Below are 12,508 nucleotides of genomic sequence, written 5' to 3' on the forward strand. Positions count from 1 at the left end.
ACTCCGCTGAGAGCTGCTGTCTTGTTTTCATGTAAACCGGGATAAGAAAGCCAGATCACAAATATATGACGCTGGGATCGATAAAGCAGCAGACAATGATGAATATCCATCTTCCACAAGCAGCCAAAGCCTGTCCGTTAGGCCGTTAGCCGAGTAGAGGCCGGAGGGATTTCAGTTTTGTTTGCGGGCTCAGAATCCGTCAGTTCAGACTCGGCTGAGAGACGACATGCTTCAGCATTTCTTATGGCTGTGTTTGCGGTGCTGTAATGTCCCTTCACTTGTTTGGGCAGCGTGTTGTGTTACAATGACAAACAGGAGTGATGATGTCATTGGCTGCAGCATCGCTCCATTTTGAATGTTACTGTTTAGAAAGAAGTATGTAGCTCATCTGTGATTTTATAACAGCACATTTAGTTTGGTTGCTTAATTTTTTTGTCCTCAGTCTTCTGACGACTGACTGACAGCTTGAGATCTTTCATTCAAGAGCGACTTTAAACAGGCTCTTCAACTGTGAGTGCTTTTAAGTGCACGGAAAACAGCTCTCACGTATTTACAGTGGCTCAGTGGACTGAGAAAACATCTCTATAGACCAAGCTCAAACAAATTAAGAAAACATCTACATCCAACTCGACAAAATACACAAACATGCAGCGAGTATCACAGATAAGGAGCTCGATAAAATAGAGGCTTCTTTAACGCCTCTTTCAAAATGTACGTTCATTACTATCATCAAAACAGTATTGTTGTCTGTGAGGTGTGGGACCGTTGAGTCCTGGCCTAGCGGTCTGCCTCTCCTATGCTGTGCCATCCGTCTCTGTAGTGGCTATTTTCATTTCCCAAATTATATGTTTGAACAATCCTTGTTGCTTTGAACTGCATGAACAGCATTGTTCATGGTTTGTCAACCTGGAAAATAAATGTCATACAGAGGAGGTGGTCTTCAGCACCCATAATGCTGCTTGTTCACACTGTGACTCATAACCACTGGTTATTATTCGGTAAGACAACCTGCAAGTTTAAAGTAACGGCTCTGGTGTTCTCACTGACTATACTAAAGGCTTATTTATTTACACAACTTTTGAGGCGGAGCTGCTTCGGACACAGTGACCTCTCTTAAAGAGAAAATGGGATTTGATTGGTCAGGCAGGAGGCCAGCCTCACCACGGTTCCAGTACCATTATAGTTCGGCCATGTGCCTCTTGACACAGTTACTGTGCTTGTGCCATGTGCAGCTGATTCATGGAAATAAAGCTCAGGGTATCAGTCCAAACTGAAGTCTCTCAAAGATCTATGAAAGTGGTTGTTTGGTTTTGTAAACCAGGTCATGAAACAGGAAGGAGAGGATGGAAGGCCCATAAGTGAAAAGACAAATGATACCTGAAGCAATAGAAGGAAAAGAAAGACTAGGAAAACAGGAGATGTAGACGATGGAGGAGTCGTTTTATCAAGAAGTGCTTAATGAAAAGTAATGAGTTCCATTTCCCTGGGAAGCAGAACACTTTGGCCTTCCTATTAACCATAATAATAACTCCTGAAAATGGGCAGATGAATGGACAGATAGGGGAAAAAAAGAGGCAAGCATGTAGAGACATGCGGATGAGTTAAAAGGGGCCATATCAGGAAAGATAATAAGAAAGAAGTTGTTTTTTCACAGAGTAATGATCGAGGAAACAAGATGAGGAGAGGAGGAGAAGAAAAACAGGTTGCCTAGCACTTACATTTGTAAATAAATCACGTTGAATCAAACACAGAAGCCCGGTGTAATAACAGCAGTAAACGAGGTCAGGATGGAGATGACTGATGATCCATCTCACAGCAGAGAGAAAGTTAGTGTTTCTGAAAATTAGGACCATATTTCCAAATAACCCAAACAACTGCTAGAGTGCAATGCACACTCCTCTTATTTGAACCTGCTGGAATGGTTTCTCACCACCCTGTTACTCCCTCTGCACATCTGACACACACACACACACACATGTTTATGACTTCTGAAACCCACACTTTTCATAAAGATAAAGCAGTGGAGAAGACTGGTTTATGATAGGAGAAACAAGTACATCTGTTTCCAGACAAGCACTGAACTCCTGATATTCTCCTGACATGCTCTGCTGTATATAGCGGTGTCTTTGTGCTCGTAACAAAAACACACGATCTCCACAGCAGAATGAATACGTTACATGTTGCCTCCGCCTGCTGAACCCACCCTGAAAGCCAACGGAGAGTTCTGTGTGTGAGCGCAGCTGAACAGAGAATCCCCTGCTGAGAGGTTCAAGTGCAATGGGAAAACTCCGGAGAAAGTCCGGATTCAATTGTACGGGGGCTTCTATGGAGTCCATTTCTGTAAACGGCTTGTGAGAAGGAAGGGGTGGAGGCTGGGCTCAAACAACTGGAATAATGTGGGAGGGCACAAATAAGGCCAGGTCAATACTGAAAGGACAAAAAGATGCTTATTTTAAATGAGGGAAAGATGAGAATGACAAACTGGTGAGGAGATGAAAGAAAAAAGAAAGAAAGATATGTGGGGAAAGCCATGTCCATGTTTCCACTTCATCAGACGTGTTGCTTAATTTGGTTTTATACTTGGCTGTGGCGCTATTTTCCTGTTTGGTGCTGGCCCAGCCCACTTTCCCCTCACTGATCATCTGGACAAAAGGTTCCATCTACGTTCTATCAGGTAATGATTGGTTCTACTGCTTGTTGAGCTCACTCGCTCTCCGCTCTGTCCCAGGGTGACTCACACGACTCCATTGTTTTCATCATGATTTTTCACAGGCAGTGGGATAGAGAGAGGGGGTGCGCTCGTTTCACACTTCAAAATAAGAACAGGACGTTTTCCTCCCTGCTGGACACCTGCAGAGCTCGTGCTGAACTTGGCTGTTGTCTCGGCATTGTTGTCTCGGCATGTGGTGATGCTGGCCGCGGCTTTCATTTCTGGAACTGTGCGCTGAGCTTTTTGAAAACGGTCCATGGATGTCTGTGTCAAGCACCAAACCCCCAATATTCAAAAGGACCTGTCAGGACAAACATTATTGCTTCCACTGCTGTAGTTTGGAGTAAATAGTTTGGAGTAAATAGTTTGAAGAAAAACTATGTTACTTAAAAGTAATGACCATGAAAATGTGAGTCTATTCTCAGGTGCATATTTAATCTGCATTTCACATTGTCTGGAGCTCATATTAATCTGAAGTATAATTGTTGAGTGGCATTCATGCTGCCTCTGAAAACATGATCTCAGCCAACAGAAAGTAGAGAGCTCAGTTAAGTTGCTGGAAGATGAAAGCAATCAGATTTGTTAAGGGAGGGAAGATACTCAGCAGAGGTTTCAGCCCCACCAACACTGCGCTGGTGTCTGTGACATCTGACCACAGACCATGATCTTCCCCTCACCTCAATCAAGTCGTCTTCATCTGAACTTATTTCTCTCGGGCAGCTGGGCTGATTTTTAACATTACCTGCGCAGGTCACTGATTTAATCCCCCCCCGGGCACGTGTGTGGGTAATTTCCCCCCACCCCCCCGACAGCCCTGCAATAATTGCCTACTGTTACTCAGTGAACTGACTGCTCCTCCTGTCATTTGAATACTGCCTGCAGAGACATTGTTATATTTTGAAGTGGATTTCAGAGATGTATGCACGTGAAGAGCATTTTTATTTCTAATCAAGTCAGAGTGAACTTTAACTTTCGTGTGAAGTAGTAAATCCAAGTTACCCATACAACTTGTTTTTCCTAATATATAAATGAAACCATGCAAACACAAATAAATTAAAGTTGTTGCAATGTAAGTTACATCTGTGAGGCCCCCAAACTTAAAGGGTTTTACATTTTTTACTTTAAGAGTTTTATTTCATCAAATTAGTGATTGAGTAGCATTGCAGTATTTGTATGATATTTGATAAAGATCTTTGAACATTCAGTGTATTTTATTTGTAGCCTTTACAAATGTAAAATATAATTAAGACATACCATCTGATGAAGACTAAAGTTATGAAGTAGCTGAACATGATACATGGTGTTGACATTTTCTGTTGGTTGTGGGTGAGATGTTCTTTAAATGGCGCAGAATGTTGTTGGCCGTCTAAATGTTGGGTAATCCCTTCTAATTTTCCTCCGGTGTGAACGTGACTGGATAGACACTGCTCACACGGGAAAGGGTTTTCATTTTTTTTTGCAGCTTTGACATCAGCGGGGAATAACTTCTCTTTTCTCAACATGCATCAGGAGAAAGAGAGAGGAGTTGTGATTCCACATTACTGCACGATCAAATTACCATCAAACAAAAAACGTCCTCCAATCAGGCAAAGCTGCACCGACAGGAGAAATATTAGTTCATCACACTGACAGACAGTTGTTTTTGTTCACTCGGTGGAAGACAACGAGAAACCAGATTGAAGAAATAAGACTCGCTGCTTGATTAAACGACTTGCCAGGGTGGAAATGTTTGCAGTGCTCCATTGAAACGACAGACATGAATTTGTTGGGGGGCTTTGGGTGAATTTCAGACGTTTCGGAGAAGCTGAACCAAACTTTCAAGTTCCAGAAACATTGTCCTCAGTCAAACTGCGTCTTTGTGTCAAAGAGCGTGTGTGTACTCAAGTGTGTATTAATATATATATATATACATATACATACACACACCTCCCCACTCCAGTTGTCACTTTGTCGATGAAGCGTGTGGCACAGTCACTCTCGCATTTGTCAGTCCTCTAGTGTGTTATGCACACATACACACACACACATGCACACACACGCACAGACACACGCACACACACAGCACCCCCCTTTGCTATCTCCCTGCTTGTCATTAATAAAGACAAGTGGCTGCACACCTGTTCACTGACAACACCCTGCTGAGCGCGACGCAGGTAAAAGAGCAAGAATAAGAGACACGTTCTGACACAGGTACAACTGGGGGAAGGGATTGTTGCGATTGGAAAAAGAGAGCGAGAGCGAGAGAGGGTGGATACCTCTTCAGTGAAGTTTATTACATAAATGAACAAGTCTATGAGTCACTTTAGCTTCAAAGTTGTGATGATCAACTTGTTCCATCAGAGTAACGTTGACGTGACCTGGGTCTGAGTCGCGGAGGCAGCCGTACAAGGTTAAATAAACAGAGACAGAGATACTCATGGCCGGTTGTGTTCTGCATTCTTATGAGCATGGGATTAATGCATCATTTAATTATTGCTTTTTATGTGATAAGAAAATAAGTTGTGTTTATTAAGTCACAAAAATACCATGTATGAGCCAATTTGAAGTTTTGGAGGCGACTGTTGGCATGTCGACTCTGGGCTTCCATCCATATTTCTCCTCATAGTGCAGTGTAAAAGCAAAAACTCAGTGGAGACAATCATCATCAGACCCATCTGTCTCCATAAATGTTCACTTTTCATCCAAGCCAGCATCAATATCCAGCAAAACTCTTCACATACAGCATGAGGCAAAAACATCCCTCACCCCAAAACAGCACTTTATCATTTGTTTTGCTGTCAGAGCTTTGCAGAACTGTAGGCTATGCAATAACAGCTTTTTATTTTCTATTTGATTCATTATGTTGATGAGAAAACGTTGTTGTTTTCATCAGGAAGTAAATACCTGTTTGATACAGATTTTTCTCACACGCTTCACCCACTCGTGACGGCAGAGGAGGGAGGGACACAGTGAGTGAATGGTGTATGTGAGGTCAGGAGAATGATGAACTCCTACACTTGTCACATGCAGCCGACAGACCCCTGGCAACTTCACTCTCCTCCTTTCTGTCTCCCTGCTCTCTCAGACAACTTCACCTGATGAGCAGATACATCCCGGTTTTTTCTCTCTCTGTGTACGTGAGCTGTCAGAGGATAAGTATGACTCATCAGATGGAGGCTGTAAATGTACGCCTGCTATAGGCTGTGCGTCTCACACCCCATTCCCCCCCTTCTGCTTCTTGCGTGTTGCTTTTTTTGGATTCCCCAACACTACGTGAGAAAAGGAGAACAACCTCATGCCCCAACACTGACGATGGCAAACATTGACAAAGACTTGGATAGTGCAATCACACAGTTCGAAATACGTCACATTGTCCCAGTGTTGTGAGTGAAGCCCCCTTTACTGCAGACTTCGGGCTTTTCAATACACAAAACACTAGAAGAACTGAAAAAGCACAATGCATCTCCATTAAGAAATATCCATGATAAAGGAACAAAGACAATCCTCCAGTCCTGATGCAGTACTACATGACACTGGAGCCTGAGCAGCTCTTCCAGCAGCAGACTGCTCCACTGCACTTTACTTTATAACATTTCTATAAAAAACAATACATTGACATTTGTATACTATTAACATACTCTGCATTTTTATTACAAATTATTATTTATTTTCTATTACTTTTTATAATATTTATATGTGTGGAACAATACATATTTATCTTATTTTATCTCATGTTATCTTTACTTATCTTACTGAAGAGATACAAGTCCGGCTACGGCCATCTTATATGATGGCTCCATCTGAGGTTACAGCCCTCTAAGGGACATTTTTGTCTTGGTTTATTTCCAGGACAAAAAAAGGTAAAGAATAAATGATGATGAGGATAGTATGGAAATACTGAAGAACAGGAAATGAGAGGAGGAAGGCCAAAATGCATCAACGTCTGCCGAGCAGCTGAAGTTGACTTTGTGTGCTTCACTTTTTCATTTTTTTCCCCATCTTATCAGGAATGAAAAAGAAAGTGTGTGCGGAGAATGGAGTGTAACATTGACAGGTGCTAGCTGACTGTGGGGGGTTTTATGCCAGTCCTTCTGAAGTCTGGATGTACAGGAGGGGGACACTGTGCCACCAAACCTGGCAACCTAAGTCTTGTCCGGTCACCTTGATTACCTGCTGCTTCCCCCACAGTGACCACTAGCACACAAGCACACACACAACACACACACATTGCTGACATGGTGGTTATGCACACTGTCCAAAACAGAAACCTGTGACCACCGGTGGAAAAAGATTCTTAAGTATCGAGCATAGTTGTACCATCCATGGATCAAAACTTTATACCTCAACTATAGTATATTTCAGAAACCTGTTGGACTTTCTACTCAATATATTTATCTGACAAGGCTCCACACAGATATTAAATTGTCTGTGTAATGCCAAAAGAATTTGGTCCATTCCCTTTCAGGGATAAGAAGACATCAATTATCCAATATTTTGTCAAAATAAAAGTCAACAAGAGGACCCTAAAAATACAATTTAATAAAAACAAAAACATTATTGTATAACTATATTTTTCTATTTTCACATGTCAGATCTTGATTACAGGACTTTAACTTGTGATGAATTCTCTTCATGCTAATGCAATGACACCGTTACCTACGTACATGATGTGGACCCTTCACCCACCACTGCTCATGGTCTCGTCTCCTGTCCCCGGATGGAAGATTCAGCCCCCCCCCCCCCCCCCCCCCCGCGACAGATCATTTGTCCTGTGTTTATTGAGATAAAGTCCTTGCACCGTTTCATAAATAGCCCTCACGCTGTCACAAGCAGTTTGTTTAGTGAAGTGCTGCACAAATGATCATTGTTATTTAATGAGATGCACGTAAATGACAGAACAAATGTTTAATAATGCATGCGCTCATTATAGACGGTGTTTGTCTGCCTGCATACATCCTTGATATAATTAATATGACACGTGATCCAATTCAAGCGCCTGGGTGAGGCAGAGGAGGCTCAGTGAACTCTTTATTGTTTGATGAAGGGGGATATGGGTATGGGCTGGTGGGAGTTCAGCAGTAGGGGGCGCCTTGAAGTTCATGAACATGTGATCCAATGATAATGTGGTCCACAGTTCGCAGATTCAGTGTAGACCACCCTGGTTCATTACCAAACTTACATTTTCTGACCTCTTTCTGAGTTTAACATTTGTGCAAGACAAACTTTAAAATTCACTTGCAAACATGTCCTCAGCATAAACCCCTGAACTTGTTTGCTGAGTCATAGTTAACAGTGGAGAGAACTTTGTTTCTGGAATCACTCCATGTTTCTGTCCTTCAGGAAACACTTTCTGTCAGAACTTTGGCTCGTATCATCTCCTTTGCTGAAGGCTACTTGTCTTTGATGTCTCTAATGAGACATTGAGTTGATGTTAATTATTTGATTATTGAAATGTGACTGGGCAAGTTGAGTCATTGGTAACTGTCCATGTTCCTACAGTTTTGAGACAAGTCGAAGTGGAGGTCGTGAGTAAAACAGCCATTCAAGCTTCAAGTGTAAGCAGTGGCATCTTGCGTGTGCGTGTGTGTCTGTGTGTGTGTGTGCGTGTGTTTCTGATAATGGTAAAATATGGTCCTGGAGACACCGACTGTTGTGGTTTTGGATACTTTGGCAGGTGCTTCTGTGTCAATGGGCAGATTTTGTCATCATGACAACTCCACAACTCCACAATTGAATTTACATCTGTGTAGTTGAGAAAAAACGGAACGCTAAAAGAGCGCGTACTGAGAACTCACAGGGTGGAACGTTGAAGGGTATTGTGGCTGATGTGATCTCATTCGGCAATTGCTTGCTGGTGAATTAGTTATGTCACGTTAAAAGTGTATAATACGTCAGGGGCGTGGTAACAGTCAGTTAACACTGGCCTCAACTCACCAAAATACATTTTTTTGCTGGTTGAAACTTTAACTGAGCATTCATTTGTGCATTTGTATACACACAAAGCCTCTCAAAAAGCAAACATCTGTGAAGTGCAGCTTAAACATTTATATGTAGATTATTATTTATTCAGTTTGTGATGTGTGCATTTGCGTGTTTCTATACATGTGTGGTGCTGGTGTGCCCCAGTTCCTCCTCCTCTGCGAAGCAAAGTGCTGCTCTAATCACTCAAGACTCCCAGTGGATAAACAGACCAGTTTACACTTATCACAATAAATCACACTCACCTCTCTCCCTCTGCTGCCACACCAAGTCCCACTGTTTGTCTGTCTCCTGCGGCGTTCACACTCTTTACTACAGCCTTTATTTATAACACGTCATTATGCATTTCTCAAAGGGAGACATTCAGTGCAATAGGAAATGATTTACAGCCAAACCAACACACACAAACACACACACACACACACACACACACACACACAAACACACATACATTCAAGTAAATATTTCATGAAGCCTGTCAACTTATACTATGTGTTTTAAGACACAGTACTCGTAATAAAACAAATGCTTCATGTCTTAAAGCCATTTACTCTGCTTGTACCATTTTATTCGGGAACAAACTAACGAGTGCTACAGGTTTTTACAGGAGGATACAAGTAAAAACCTCTGAGGTCCCAGCGCTTGGTGTTATCCGAGTATTGCTTTAATATTCATGGTATCAACAATCAGGGCAGTACATAGTGGTCACATCTCTTAGGGTGACGTATGGGGGTATTTTAATACTACATCCTTAATGTGTCTGTGCCTATACAAACTTTTACATTGTGAGCTGACTCCATGAAAACAAACACTGTAAAGTAGAGCAGGTCAGGTGATTTCTTCATGGAAAACTTGACCTCAAAAACTTCTCTTGTTGTCATATAGTATACAGGGCTGGCCCTAGCACATTTGGCGCTCTAGGCAAGCTTCACTCCTGGCGCCCCCCCCACACACGAAAACTTATTATAAAATGATTTATTTCTTCGTTGAAGTTGCTTGGACACACACACTCTAACCATAAGCCTCAATGTGCTAGCATGCTCTGACAACACCAAGGAGGTTCGTACCTCAATTTTTGCCTCATTTTACGCTAATGTTAGATAAAAAATTTTAATGTCAAGTATTGGTTGGAGATGTATGTTATGGGTCCAAAAATTGATACCACAGCAACAAAGTATATCTGTAGAATACAGCATGAATGCAGCAGCAGTTACGACACGGAGCATTCAGTTCCACATCCAGACTGCATCTTATTCAAATTAAACACAATTTCAATTACAAGCATTTCTTTGAGTGTAACTGCATTTTAAACTGCATAAAACACACGTTCAATTATTATGGTGTCTCTTTCCTCCAAACATCTTAATATACATCATCACTCATAAAGAAATATAAACATTTACAATATAGACCTATTGAACATTAGCTTATAACTGGTCTTTATAAGGCACAATAACAATACATGAATTACAGAGTCTGTGTGTGTCGGAGCTGAACTACACACTGTAAAGTAAACAATATACTATCGCGACCCGCCTGCAAGACGAAGTGCAGGTAAAATAAACACCTATACAGGCGAATGTAGCCCCGCCCACCTAGTGCGCGAGTGTCTGTCCTCACTGCCCAGCCGGGTTTCTAAGTTTTACCAGTCAACACGTCTCAATGACACCCGTGGTGATCAAGCGAGGCTTTAGGAGCTAACGTAGGAGACTCTCACCCACTACTAACCTGTAGAGTACAGGATGGAAGCAGCAGCAGGAACGACACGGAGCATTCACTTCCTCATCCAGACTGCACCTGACAGTACGGGTGAAACTGCTCCAGCGCCAAACGTTCCACATGAGTGCTGCTGTCATTCACTGATTTCTCTAATGAACCTACTTAAATTACTGTCAGAGTAATTAAATACAATAGTTTTGGCCATACCACATAGAGAAGGGGGCGCAAAAAACTCTTCCTAGCAAAAAAAAAATATATTTATTTTATTTTAATTTTTGCTCGGCGCAGTTTTTGGCGCCCCCCTCGGAGTGGCGCCCTAGGCAACCGCCTATGTCGCCTGTAGGAAAGACCGGCCCTGATAGTATATGTTAAAGTACAGTACAGTGCATAGTAAATTTTGTATTATTAATATATATATATGTGTATATACATTATTTTATGTACATAAACAATCAAATTCTGATGTTTCCAGTTTAACATGAGGATATTGTTTATTGAGTAACTCAGTATAATATTTAGTTATTCACCTTTATTATTTGTTTCATGTCCACTGATGGAGCATAGGAGCTTCAGAGTATTTAACACTGGTCTTTAATAGAGTATGTGTTATCAAAACTAAGGGAGTAAAGCAACTCTCTGCCTGGGCAATATTAGTGTTTTCTCTGTCCTTTTAAATGAACACAGTTCTATACGAATCAAAAGTAGAGTTCATTCATCCACGAGGCACAATAGTCCCCATATTAAACCACATTTAGATTCTCTAGATCCAGATTTGTGTTTGGGTTCATTCCCGATCTATACTGCAGCCTTCCGCCAAGTTCCCTGGTAATCTGTGTAGTAGTAAACAAACCAAACCAACAAACAAACAAACAAGGTTCAAATATAACCTCCTTCTCAGTTGTAAAAAACGTCCTTTTTCCTCCATTCCAAACACCACTGCCACACCAAAACTGTTCTCACATACAGGCAGCATAGACCTGATTTCAAAAAAAGGAAATAAAAACCACAACAAATTACTTAACCTAATGGACTAAACATCAGCTAAATGGCACCTGATAAGTGTGTTGTGGGTTTAATGACCACAATGGGGCTGACCTTGATTTTGTGAGTGTCCTCATTCACAATTCTTCATTCCGATAATGCACCGTATGTAGAACAAGGTAATCACTTGTGTGAAAGAGCTTTTACACACCGATGAACGCGCTTCAGGGTTATTAAAAGCCAACATGTGTTCACCATCTTTAATAAGATGCTGTTCTGAATGGCACAGGAGTGGGTTCTTGTTTTATCACTCTCTGGCACATAGATGCCTGCAGCTGGAAGTATTTTCATTTAAAAAGAAGCACGTTTGCTTTAACCATGATGCAAACTAAACATTATTTGAGAGGAATGGACCAATTTTTATAAACATCTTAGTGCGATCTAGTCCTTGTTTAATCTGCATCGTGGGACCGACTACAGACCGCACACTCCTGATGAAAAGACAGCAAATACAGGTTTGACCTCTCAGAAGAGGGGCGGTCCTGGGAGTGAAGCGAGAGACCAGGAGACGACAGAGAGCTGTGATTCATTTTTAGATGAGAAGATGGAGAGAAAAAGAAAAGACATGAGCAGGAGCAAGAGCAAAAGGGAACGAAAGCTTGGCTTCACAAGAAGCTGTGAAAAGAACCAACTCGTCCTAAGAGATTTGTATTCCGGAAAACAAAAAGAGATTTACTGTCTCATCAATTGACTGTTGACTTCTTATAAAAAAATATTAGAATCCATTACAAAATTTCCGCAATTTAGCATCTATTTGTGAAACGAGCTATAAACTTTTGTGTTAATGGCTATTTTCTAAAGTTAACTGGATGCAGCATAAACTAGCAGTTGGTAGTATTGTATACCTCAGGGGTGAACAAAGATGATGCTTGTCAGGACAAAACAATATCCTGGAGCGCAATTTCAGGATGTTGTGGTGCTTTCAAACCCCTTTGGTCTGAGTGAGACACGAACAAAACAGCGTTATAACTTGACAAAATCCATGGAAAAAATAATTTTATCACAGTTTTCAATTTTTTAAAGTAACATGTTAATGTGGCAATAATACAGGTGAAACTATATATATATAGAAGGTGTCAC

General features: G+C 41.4%; 1 protein-coding gene across 1 annotated transcript in view; it reads right to left on the minus strand.

Annotated features, from left to right (window-relative positions):
- The window catches only part of il1rapl2 (interleukin 1 receptor accessory protein-like 2), a 305,540-nt gene that overhangs the window by 149,797 nt on the left and 143,235 nt on the right, over window positions 1–12,508 (minus strand). The window lies entirely within an intron of this gene.

This window comes from Platichthys flesus, chromosome 8, assembly GCF_949316205.1.
Source record: "Platichthys flesus chromosome 8, fPlaFle2.1, whole genome shotgun sequence".
In the NCBI taxonomy this organism is placed as follows: Eukaryota; Metazoa; Chordata; class Actinopteri; order Pleuronectiformes; family Pleuronectidae; genus Platichthys; species Platichthys flesus.